The sequence below is a fragment of the Xenopus tropicalis genome, chromosome 4, assembly GCF_000004195.4.
Source record: "Xenopus tropicalis strain Nigerian chromosome 4, UCB_Xtro_10.0, whole genome shotgun sequence".
Classification (NCBI taxonomy): Eukaryota; Metazoa; Chordata; class Amphibia; order Anura; family Pipidae; genus Xenopus; species Xenopus tropicalis.
In genome coordinates, this window is record NC_030680.2 from 80,884,894 (window position 1) to 80,898,242 (window position 13,349).

Genomic DNA, 13,349 nt, shown 5'->3' on the forward strand with positions numbered 1-13,349 from the left:
AACACAAGCATGTATCACTCTAGGAAGATCACATACTTGAAAAAATCCGACTGCAAACTCTATCTTTCACAGTAATTATCGCCACATTTTATGCGTTTAACGTTTCATATGTGTTTGTGAATCATGCGTTAGTATTATGTCTATGCGATAATTACTGCAATGCGATAAAAATAACGCTTTTTAACGCATGTGATATGAGTAATAACGCATGCGAAATAACGTTGATGAATATGTACTTATTTATTGCATGCTTTTTAACGCAAAAAAGTATGCGATATGCATAATCGACCTTCGTGAATCGGCCCCATAGAGTGCTGCCGGTAAAACAACAATGGTGCACTGCCCCAAGTTGCTCTCCTTTAGTATATCTCTCCCCTATATCTTTTATTATACCCCCTTCAGTTATCAAACCAAAAAAAATGTAGGATATATGTGTCAGTGGTATCAGGTCATGTATGTACTAACTGAACTGTGTATATCAGAATCATTTACAAGAGTACAATATTAATCTATTTGTCTTTTCATTAGCAGAACAGGGAAACTCACCATTGGTAGACACAGGGGCAAAAATGAATGCATGACTTGTGACCTTTCCATGAGTTTGTCTGTGTGGCTGCTGTGTGTGTCTCGAAGGAGGTCTGTCATATGTCAGCATATAACCAGTTACTTGACCAAAGAATTTTTTTTAACCTAGCATTGTCACACTATAGGCAAAAAAGATAAGATCAGGGCATATAACTATTGGTTAAAACAGATTGGTAGCTATGTATATGACAAGTATTATAAATGGCAATGAGAGAATCAGTTCCTTTTCCTTTGGTTCTGACCCCACAATTCAAATCTGAGTTTGTCGCTCTGGGGAGAAAACCTCATAACAGACTCTAATCAACAGGCTCATAAAATATGTATTTCTCCATTACTGAGAAATATGCTCATGAAAAATAAATAGCCCATTGCAGAGAAAAATATGCTGAAAAGTTATTTTGGTACATGTTACAGACATTATCAGATTTAATGAAACATCTTTAAAAATGTGCTCTTTAAACAGGTTAATAGTTTAAAGAAAATAAATAAGATCCAAATGATGTTTATAACCAATATGCTATTCCCACTACTTTTACAATGTACATTTTTTTCTTTAAATCTCCTAATTATTAATTATATGTATCAACAAACTGCAATGCTTTTCTGTATAATACTATCCATATATTTTATAGCAAGGGATATTTTTTTTAATATAACTGAATACGATAGGTGTAATTAAGTAAATGCGTGTTATTTAATTAATCTTTTTTTCTGCTCCACTTTAATTTTTTTAGGGTTTTGTGTAGTCAAAGTACTACTGGCTGTCAATTCGTTCAGCTTAGTTGGCTATATACTAGTGGATCTGTTTTCTTTGTCCGACTAGCAAAGGAGTGGGTTTTAACCAGTATATGACAGATACAGTAGATACTAATCATGGCCTCATATACAGGCAATAGGCTACCAACCCGGCAACCAGCTGGCAATACAGGCACCAATATTTACTCGTAGAAGAAAATGCATGAAATATTTCTTGTTTAGAAGATAGACAGGAGGGAGTTGGAGTCTATATGAACTAAGAATTAAAAGCATTTCAATTATGCTCAAAGGCAATTGCCCCATTCCCATCAGAATACCATTTATTTTTATTTCCTGGTATTTATACAGTGCTGACAAATTCCCGCAGCACTTTACAGAGTTTATGCCTAATTGACATCGGTCCTTGTCCCAAAGGAGCTTTCAATCTAAGGTCCCTATCACATTCACACACACACTATGGTCAATTTAATTAGTAGCCAATTAACTAGCCTGTATTCAAAGGGGGTGATTTATGAGAATTTAATTTTTTTTTTTAAAATTGTGCAAAAACTACCAAATTCGAATTACGGTTTCCAAAACTAAAATGCTTGAGATTTCTTAAGCGCAGAAAATCTGCAAATCTCAAATGTAAAACTTCAACATCTAAAAGCTTGCAGGTTCATGTAAAAGTAAATGGGAGTTAAGTAAATGAGCTTATTTAATTTATTTAAGAGTTAATGGACCCATTGAAAATTATGGGTAGAATACGAATTTTATGCATTTGATTTTTTAATTTAATCAAATTTAATTAAAAAAAAATGTGAGTTTGGTAACATTTCGAGTTTATTCGAAAAAAAAAACCCCTCTAAAATTCACAAATTCAAAAGTGAATTATTAGGCCTCTTAGACAATTGTAGGACTCCGTACCCTTTTAGAGTCTACAATGGCAGGTAACACAGGGGAGTGCCAAGCACATAACAAGTTTCATAGCATGCTTAGTTGGTATAGTAAAGATATGGGACCCATTATCCAGAATGCCCAGGACCTGGGGTCTTCCGGATAAGGGTTTTTTTCCGTAATTTGGATCTCCTTCCTTAAGTCTGCTAATAAAATTATTTTTAAACAGTAATTAAACCCAATAGGATTGTTTTGGCTCCAATAAGGATTAATCATATCTTAGTTGGGATCAAGTACAAGGTCCTGTTTTATTGTTACACAGAAAAAGAGAATCATTTTTAAAAATGTGAATTATTTGATTAAAATGAAGTCTATGGGAGCCTTTCTGTAATTCAGAACTTTCTGGATAACATGTTTCCGGATAAGGGGTCCAATACCTGTACCTATGCTTAGTATTATATATTTTATTGGAGTGGTATGTGTTACAAGCCTCAAGAAAATGTATTTGTTTAATTGAAATATTTTATAACACCTAAAATTGCTCAAAGCCTGTACAAAGGAACACCACAAAATATAAAAACAAAGCTAAAACTTTATCTTATATTCTTTTTTTTTTTATAAAGAACACAAGTATGCTGGTAATAAATTATGAGAAAACCTTGTCAGGTGTTGGCTTTATATATACACTTATGTGTTTTTTTTTACACTGATTTATAAATCAAAGCATTTTAACATGCTTGAGTCCTGTCTTAAGCAGCCTAGTTTTTCAATTTATTACCCTCACTATATCTTGGCTAGGGTTGGCCAGTAAAAAGATACAGATACTAACCAATTCATGATCCATGAAATAAAGAGGGCCATGCTTAGTAGAGCTTACAATGTGAGTACTGAAAAACTTCAAAAGTCTCCCACAGTAGCTCTGCAAATTCCTTTACATATTAATATGTTTACTTGCTTCTAATTCAATGCGTATTAAATATTCATCTGTTTAGAAACTTCATACAACTACAGATTTACAGGTTAATTTAAGTTTAATAGACTTAAAGCAAAATGTTACCCTTGACATAACCTTTGTGAAAAGCATACTTTGTCATTTTAAGTTGTAGTGTTGGTCTGTGAAGAAAACAAACCATTATGCATAATTAATTTAAATATTTAATTGACATGATAAAAATGTAACACTAATACTTTTTTTTCGAAAACAAATTGAGTCTTTAAATACAGAGCTTTATTTAAGTTTGCTAGGAAAATTGAGTATTTTAAATTATCTTTTAAAAAGAGCCCTTTACATTGTCAAACAGCCATAAACCAGCTATGCATCCAAAATATAGATATAAAGGCTCATTAACGTCCGAAAGTGCAGTAAGCCATGTGCAAATTTGAGCTTAACTGGCATGTATTTTTCCAACAATGTACTACTTTCCCCAGAATTCTGACTTCACTGTGGACCCAAACAGTCGATTTGCCAAAATTAATACAACTGTGGGGGAGCTTTGTTGCATATTGGCCAGTTGCACCAAATATTATTGAATTTGGCGTCATAATACCACAAAGGGACAAATTTATAAGAAATTCTGTTGGCATTTCTTCCTGTTTGAGAAAACCACAGTAAAAAAAAAATACAGACGTGAAAAAATATATATTTTGTGAAACCTTGAATAGCTCGGATTTTTTAAACAAAAAACACAGAAATTCCCCAGAAAAAAACTCGGCAAGTAAAGGCTGGCGAGGTTGTATCCCCACAGGATTCCTAATTCCCTCAATATTGCTCATACTGACACTTTTCATTAAATTTACTTGTGGCCAAACACGTTATTGCACTTTCACATATTTTGCTAAGTAGCAATGTGTCTAGCTCTCTTTTGGGCCTTGTGATAAATCATGTGAAAGTGTATCTATTGATACGGCAGAGCCTTGCAGCAAAAGAATCACATGCTAACAATGTTTTAATGCATTGCACCAGAAATATGTGATCCCCACTCCAAAAATATTAGCTGCAACTTGCAACCGATTTGTGGGAAACAGTATGCGCAATTGTGGTCGTTTTGACATCTATAATACAATGGCAGCAGATGCAACTTCCCCTGTGGCTCCAATTATTCTGGACTTTGGGGGGTAGATGGACTCCATCATTGGCAAAAGCCACTGAAATTTGCATCCAAAAGTTACCTTTTGCACACTGTGCCTGGTAAATAAATAACCCTTAAGATGTTGCAAAGTGCATCCTTTGAGTTAATATTTAGAAATTTTGAAAATATTAAATAAACATTAGCAGTTTGTGGTAAGATGTCAGCAGCCTTTACATGCAATATTCACATTTAGGGCCTTTACAAACCCTATAATTTGATGCATAGTTGCATAATTTGCCTAGCTGTAATAATAAACGAGTACCTTGTCCCTTTGGGTAATTTCTTCTGCATAAACTCATACTGGTGTCAAAAGAATCTTATTGTGTTTATTTAGCATAAATGTGGATTCCAAAGGAGATGGTTCCCCTGTTAAACGCTTGTTGTGCTTTATCTCTAATCCTGGTCATATCTCTGAGAAGTTAGCACCAACAGTACCAGAAACTTATAAGCAATATAATTTAAATGAAAAAATATTTCTCATGTTTTACCTCTTTAAAAATTTGGTTTAGATGCCACATAGGGTTGAAAAAAGACCAGAGTCCATCAAGTTCAACCCTTCCAAATAAACCTAGCACACACAAACCTATACTGACCTATCTATACACTCACATACATAAACCATATACACCAACATCAATACTAACTGTAGATTTTAGTAGATGCAGGAAAAGGTGATGTACCGTGTTAGCCAGTCAAAAATGTTTACAGGGTAATCCTTTTGAAATAAAAAATAACAAAAGTGGTATAAAGGTGATACCTTTATTGGCTAACTAAGATAACCATAGCAAGCTTTTTTTTTTTTGTGGTAATCAGCTTGAAAAAGGAACTAAAATGTTCTGAAAGCTTGCTATGGTTATCTTAGTTAGCCAATAAAGGTATCACCTTTATACCACTTTTGTTATTTTTTATTTCAAAAGGGTTATCCTGTATAGATTTTAGTAGTAATAGCCTTGGATATTATGCTTGTTCAAGAACTCATTCAGGCCCCTCTTAAAGGCATTAACAGAATCTGCCATTACAACATCACTAGGAAGGGCATTCCACAATCTCACTGCCCTCACTGTGAAAACCCACCTACGCTGCTTCAAATGAAAATTCTGTTCCTCTAATCTAAAGGGGTGGCCTCTGGTGAGTTGGTCGTTTTTATGGGAAAAAAAGAACATCCCCCAACTGCCTATAATCCCCTCTAATGTACTTGGACAGAGTAATCATGTCCCCCCGCAGGCGCCTTTTTTCCAGAGAAAACAACCCCAACCTTGACAGTCTCACCTCATAGCTTAAATCTTCCATCCCCTTAACCAGTTTAGTTGCACGTCTCTGCACTCTCTCCAGCTCATTAATATCCTTCTTAAAGGAGAAGGAAAGGCTAATAAAGAGTTAATCTCAAGCTGCAGGCATACCTTCAGTTGTCTTAATAGTGCCCTTAAGTCTCCCCATATTTCACCTGTTCAGATAATCAGAAGCCAAACAGGAAGAAAAAATGCTGAGCTGTGTAAAGAAAGTTCCCATAATGCCTCACTCCTGCACCAAGACCGAGAACAAGGGGTATATTTATCATGCTGTGTAAAAAGTGGAGTGAAGCAATACTGGTGATGTTGCTCATAGCAGCCAATCAGTAATTAGATTTCAACAGTTAGAAAACCAAAGCAGAGCATCTGATTGGCTGCTATAAGCAACATCACTGGTAATGTTTTACTCCACTTTTTACACAGAATGATAAATATACCCCTAAGTGTACATGCTCAGTTTGTAAGACTATGAGTCACCTTCCTGCTGATTGGCTCAGATCCACATTGCTAAGGTGGGGGGGGGGGGGATGGAGTTCTTAGCATTCTTGAGGGAGGGGGGAGCAGGAGAGGGCAAAAAGCAGAGAGCTGTGTGTCTCTGGCACAGGAATTACATACACAACAAATCGTTTGACAGAGAAGTCAGTGCAGCATTTCTGTGAGTGCTTATGACTGTATTTACATAGACCTTTCAGACCTACAAAGAGGCAGAATTATGTTCTCATCCCGAGTCAATGCCCTTTTTTATGCAAGACAGCACTTTATTTGCTTTAGTAGCCACAGAATGACACTGCCTGGAATTAGACACCTTGTTATTTACAAAACCACCCAGATCCTCCTAAGCAGAATTCATTTCTCTGCCAACTTTCACAAGAATCACTGCCAGCCGAAGGGGCTAACTACTTATGCAGGATCTTCATTCAGAAGCCTCAAACATAGGTGATCCTCCATCCCAGCACTAGCAGGTCACTGTATTGGGATGTAAAGGGAAGGAGCATAATTTTCAAGCCCAGTGCAGTCCCAGGCAGCGTGTGTCTCTGGCAGAGACACAATACCCACAATAAGCTGTATTGCAAATGCCAGGAAACACAATATTAGTGTGTGTGTGTGTTTGGGGGAGGGGGGGCATGGACTCCTAGCTTAAGGTCTGTGGGATGCTCTCTGTGTTATTTCACCACCTTGAATCAGAAAGGAAGAGGTGGCCAGAGAGATAAAACGTGAAGCGATTATTGAACTATGTTCATGAACTAATACAAAAAATAAAGTCTTAGGAAAAATCTGAATTTAATAATGAGATTGCCACAAGTGTTTAATATTTTAGATTTTCTGCTTTGCTGACAAATGTCTGCGCTTATAGGATTTTGCTGATATCTTAAAACAATGCACTTACATCACATTTAGTGTCCCACAGGAGATATATTTAATTCTTGTGCAGACATTGTGTGTTTTTTCAATAGCTTTGTACTTAAGTGTATTATATGTGAGAGTCAAACTACAGACCTATGGATGCAAATATCTCTTGCAAATGTTCTTTTTAAGGAAGGCAACTTATACACACAATCCAAAATAACCTAATACTTTACAGTTACTGAAGCTAAAGATATGAAGATTAAGGGGTTGATAATAAGCAGAGTTTATTTTCCATGCCTAAATTACTGCATGCATACACCTTTCCTTCTTTCTTCTATATATTTTTGAGTACAAATTAAGCTGTCCACAAATGTGAAGATGCACTCACTCTGTGAGGTTGCCAAATGAGTACACCTTTCCACTATATGCCCACCTAAGGTTGGTGATGTCCAATCACAACAAAGGAGATGCAGGCCATCAGGACAGGACTGGATCGATGAGAATCAAACCAGCCCAATCAACATCTGACCAATATTCAGCTAGATATTAGTCATAAAGGCCTGTCAAAGGGCCCCATACATGGACAGATAAACTACTGAATTGGCCTGAAGTGATCAGTATGAAGTATGGCCATATTTAGTCAGAGCTTCCTTCTTGTTTCATTAGCAGAAATATTCTTTGTAGACTACAGCATTAGCATCCCTAATAGCTCAAAAATTATAGGTTGCATTCACTTACCATAGTGAGCAAATTGCCATGTGAAGCGCAATAGTCTTCAATGTTTTTTTCCCAACAATGCATCAATTTTTTTTCCAGAATGTGTCATTTCAGGTGCAATAATCGGACACTTGCCCGCCATTTGGCACAACTGCATTCGATTCATCAAATTGGACCCAACTGCACATGCACTTTATCACAAGTTGAGCGCAGTTGCACTGAATATTTTCATAGTCTATCTGGCATTCTGGTGTTCCCTTGTATCAGTTCCGGTGTTTGGCATGTGAGTAAAGTCTGAGTCCAATTCTTTAGGCACAAGTTTGCTACGCCTATCATGAAGGGCACTGAGGTATAGTGGAGCTACCGCCTGAACTGGAGGTGGCGATAGCCTCAGGGTTCCCCTTCATCAATAGGAGCCTCAGGATGGATTTTGCCATAAGTACCTTTAATAAAGGGTTTCCAGATAACAGTTCCTATACCTGTAAGTGGTTAAATGCACAATTGACAATGGGGAAAAGCTCAAGTTGCCCACTGCGCTTGTGGAACTCTTATATGTTGATGTATGAGAAAAGTGTCAGCTAAATTGTAAGGTATGTTCTTCCCTTTCTCCAAATGCATATATGCAAAGATAGAATGTCCTATGTAGACTATAAAATATTCACTCATACAACTCCTTTCCTGAGCTTTTGAGATATGATAATTCTGTTCCATCATAAGCTATTCTCCATTTATTCTTCTCCAGCTATATTTAGGGGCTGATTTACTAATCCACGAATCCGAATGAGAAAAATTCGGATTGGAAAACGAACATTTTGCGACTTTTTCGTATTTTTTGCGATTTTTTCGTCGCCGTTACGACTTTCACGTAAATTGTCGCGACTTTTTCGTAACCAGTACGACTTGCGCGAATTGTCGCGACTTTTTCATAGCCATAACAAATTTCGTGAATTGTTGCAACTTTTTAATTGCCATTATGCCTTTGGGGAATTGTCGCGACTTTTTCAAGCTCATTATGCCTTTGAAGAATTGTCACGACTTTTTCATTGCCATTATGCCTTTGGGGAATTGTCGAGACTTTTTCATTGCCATTATGCCTTTGAAGAATTGTCGCGACTTTTTCGTTGCCATTATGCCTTTGAAGAATTGTCGCGACTTTTTCATTGCCATTATAACTTTCGTGAATTGTCGCGACTTTCGTATTGAGAGCTTGAAAAAGTCGCGACAATTCGCGAAAAAGTCGCAAAGTACCGATCATTACGATAAAAGCGCATTCGGACGCTTTTTGGACGTTCGTGGATTAGTAAATGTGCCCCTTAGAGTTAAGTACCTGGGGAGTACTGATGGTCAGTATGAAAAAGTTGGTTATATGTTTTTTAGCTCTCTAACAACGCACTCACTTAAAATGAAAATAAACAATAGTTTATTTTCACACATCTCACCAGAATGCAATCTGACTGCCCAATCTATCAAAATATCTGCACAAAATATCAGCCCATCTTGTTTTTCAAAAGAGTAATAATGAAAAAATAAAATCCCGTGGAGCTTTTTCTTTTTCAGGCCTGATTATGGATTCATAGCACAGCAAGAAGGTTATTAAAATCCCATATGTGAGAGCCACATGTAGCACACAGAGATATGAATTGGCATTCTGCAGAGATAATGCTATCTAATGGGCTAAACCAGAAGCACAGCTTTCATTCTCATTCACAGTACATCTAAGGGACACAGCCCATTTGAATTTTGTTCAGGTACAGCTGACCAGGACAAGTCATTTCCCTCTTTGTTATCTCTCACAGTAATTACAAGTAGAATGTTGGTAATGCAGCTACTGAGTAATTGTTTCTAATATTTTTTAACAATAACATTCATTTCTGATTCCGTTCTTCAAGGTTGTCCACAAACAAATTTCTGGGGGGCAGAACTATAACATTTTTCTGGCTACGACTGTAAATGATATCTATGTGTAAAGCTAAAGCTAGGTCTGAATGTCAATATTTCAATATTTTCAGAATTTAACATTGGGCAGTCACAAAATAGCCTGCACCACAACTTGTACACAATTTAAAGCTGAAGGTATAAATTAGCCTCTGTAAATGTCACTAAAGTTGAAGCACAAGTTTTTCCTACTTAATCTGAATCTGAACACATGGCATCAATCGTAGTGTAAGTTAGTTGTGTGTATAGGCGCAACAGAACAAGAACTCTTGGAAGTACTAAGTACTAAGCAGATATTAATGTTGTAAACCTGTGTATGGGGACAATTACTTGTGGACAACAAAGCAGCCATTTTTAGCAATTTGCACTTTTTTTTGTTAATGAGACTTGTTAGTGAATTAATTTTTTTGCAACCCATGCAAGCCACAATAACCATAATTCTCTAAGTGGGAATGCTGATAAGACAGAGCATGTAACAATAAAGCCTTGCGCTGTACATAATACAATAATAACCATTGACTACACCCTCTTTCCACAATCCTGTTATTTAAAGGGGCTAAGGTTCCATTTTGGTACCGGATCTTTGAAACTCATCTAATTTTCATATACTAATATTTCCAGCTTTAGCAGTTATATGGGGTAATATAATAATAGCTGCAAAATTTGCAAAAAAACTAGTAAACCATAGCAACCAAATAAAAGTTTGCTTTCAAACAAATGACCAAGGGACAGATTTATCTTTGAAACAGGAGGTGGGACAGTTGGGCAACTACAGGGAAGTACATCTTTAGGTGCAAGTACCTTTAATAAACTGCATCTATTTATGAGCAACCACGATTTTACCTGTGGTTATAAATAGCCCCAATAATGTTTTAGGATTTAAGCTTTAGAGGGCACACTGCTATTCCTGAGACAACCTTGTTTATGTACTGTTGGAAGTATATACAGATTTGTGTATAAGTATAAAAGGTATACAACCCTATAAATGCCATACCCATCAAAAATTTGGAGACGAGAGCAAGGAACATAAGTCCTAGTTATGACCATGTACTTGTACTAAGGCAAATCTGAAACCATGTAAGTATTATAAGGCAAATAGTTCAGAAATATCATTGAATTTTTAGAAGAAAGGTTTTCAATTTTCACCTAGTAAAATGATTATGCACATAGGCTATGAAGTTTTCCCCATTACAGCTTTTATTAACTGAAGCTCCTACTAGTACCAAAGCAATAGGGACATAATATTAATATATAGTGCACAGAATAACATTTTTACATTATACAAGTTTCTTTTATTATGCTTCTATGTTTCCTGCCCAAATGCAAAAGGAATATGAGCCTATTTCCATTAAACGAATACTGTTTCCTAATAATGTAATACAAATAAAGCTGTTTTACATTTTCTAAAAGCTAATTATCTCTAAATTAAAAACTTACATGCAATTTTCCCCTAATTTTTTGGGATGCAGGTTTATGAGCAGATAAACATTTTATAACATGGACAATAATCTGGGCATAAAGGACATCCAAAAGGGAAAGGAGTAAAAATGTCTAACCTGTTATATAAAGTCACTCATAAAAATATTTAAGAAATACATTTTTTTTCTGCTGTCACCAGTAAAGGATGCAATTCAACTCTGGCACAAAGTGGAGGGTAGTCAGGTATACTGTAATACAATTTCCTTCTAAATGATTACATTAAAAGAGATGCCTTCTCTCTCTGGCATTAATTCATATCTCTGCTGAAAAGCATTCATTAAAGCAAAAGCCATCAAAGTACATTTTATGCATGAACAAATAACTGAAATTTCAAAATTGATAAAGACTAGTTATGTTATGATTATTACAGTGTATAACCACCACAACAGTAGTGCTACAGACTCTGTCCAGTTATCTGATTAACGTGCTAATTTATAACCTAGCATTGTGTAAGTAATATGAATGGGGCTGAGGTATTTGTGCCATAACATGAGAACTTTGCCTCAAGAGCCATGTCTACAACAGGTACATGTAGGAAAATGTACATGTTGTCTGTGCGCATGAACATGTTAAGGTGGCCATACACGAGCAGATCCGCTCGCTTGGCGATGTCGCCAAGCGAGCGGATCTTCCCCCGATATCCCCACCTACGGGTGGGCGATATCGGGGAGCATTTAGATAAAAAAAATAATAATCCGATCGTTTGGCCCTGGGGCCAAACGATCGGATTATGTGGGCGGCAATGGGGCAGTCGGATCGGGGACCGCATCAACGAGCCAATGCGGTCCCCGATCCGACCGGATTTTCTAACCTGGCCGATCGAGATCTGGCCAATTTCAGGCCAGATATCGGTCGGCCAGGCCGCTCTGCTCTCCCCATACACGGGCCGATTAGCTGCCAAATTGGTCCAAGGGACCGATATCGGCAGCTATAGTCGGCCCGTGTATGGGGACCTTAACTTTAAGAACCTTACATCCTATGTTTTAAGTGCAGTAACAATCTATGTCTGAAATATACAGCCCCCTCCCCAACCCTGAATGATGAACAAACTAAGTCCCCTAGACTAGGTGGTGATTTGATGATGGATAGCAGGCAAAGGGTCTCCAGGGTTGGCTGGATAAATATTGGTTCCGCTGCCTGTTCATAATTGCCCCCCCAGAATTTCTTCTTACAGTCTAGACATTAAGCATTGCATGACACACTGTGGTACCCAAGCATTTTTCATGGCACACTGTGGTCCCTATATAATGACAACCAGTATTGGCAAAAAATAAGAAAAAATAAGGGAGGAAAGCAGAATTATGTCCCTTAATATGCTACTGCCACTTTAAAAAGGAGAAATTGCCAACAGGTTGAAAAGGCAGTATACATTTTAAAAACGAGAAATTGCCAACAGTTTGAAAAGGCAGTAAACATTTTAGGGTATTCCAACACCTATGGTGCAGGGTCCTCATGGTTGCAGTGCCCACCTGGGCCTTATAAATCCAACAGGACTGTGTTGCCCCTTGCAGCAACATGCTCTGTACCTTGCAACAGATTTTAAATCCATTGTGAGGTGCAAATCACAGCAATGTCTTGAACACTAGTGCTGTGTTAATGAGCACTAACTGTTGCAATTCTGTACCCTTTATTGCTCATGTACTTGTGTCCAGGAAACAGATAAATGACCCTTTAAATATCAAAGCAAACCAATCAAAATTATAGAACCTGCAAGTGAATTGCATACACTAAGGGGCACATTTACTAATCCATGAACGTTCGAAAAGCGTCCGAATGCGTTTTCTTCGTAATGATCGGTATTCTGCGATTTTTTCGTAAATTGACGCGACTTTTTCGTAGCCATTACGACTTGCTCGTAAATTGTCGCGACTTTTTCGTAGCCATTACTACTTGCTCGTAAATTCAAAGCTTCAGTATCGTGACTTTCCTTGGGCCAGGTTGGAGCTGCAGAGTGCCATTGAGCCCTATGGGAGGCTTCCAAAATCATGCAAAGTCGCAAAGGTTTGCCCGCCGTTTACGAGCGCTCAATACGAAAAGACAATTTACGAGCAAGTTGTAATGGCTACGAAAAAGTCGCGACAATTTACGAGCAAGTCGTAATGGCTACGAAAAAGTCGCGACAATTTACGAAAAAAACGCAAAATGTTAGTTTCCAATGCGATATTTTCCCATTCGGGATTCGGATTCGTGGATTAGTAAATCAGCCTCTTAAACTTGGTTTACATTTGGCACACAG

General features: G+C 37.2%; 1 protein-coding gene across 1 annotated transcript in view; it reads right to left on the reverse strand.

The window, feature by feature from the left end:
- Positions 1 to 13,349, reverse strand: part of st6galnac3 (ST6 (alpha-N-acetyl-neuraminyl-2,3-beta-galactosyl-1,3)-N-acetylgalactosaminide alpha-2,6-sialyltransferase 3) — a 156,412-nt gene that overhangs the window by 93,338 nt on the left and 49,725 nt on the right. The gene's annotated exons all lie outside the window — the stretch shown is intronic.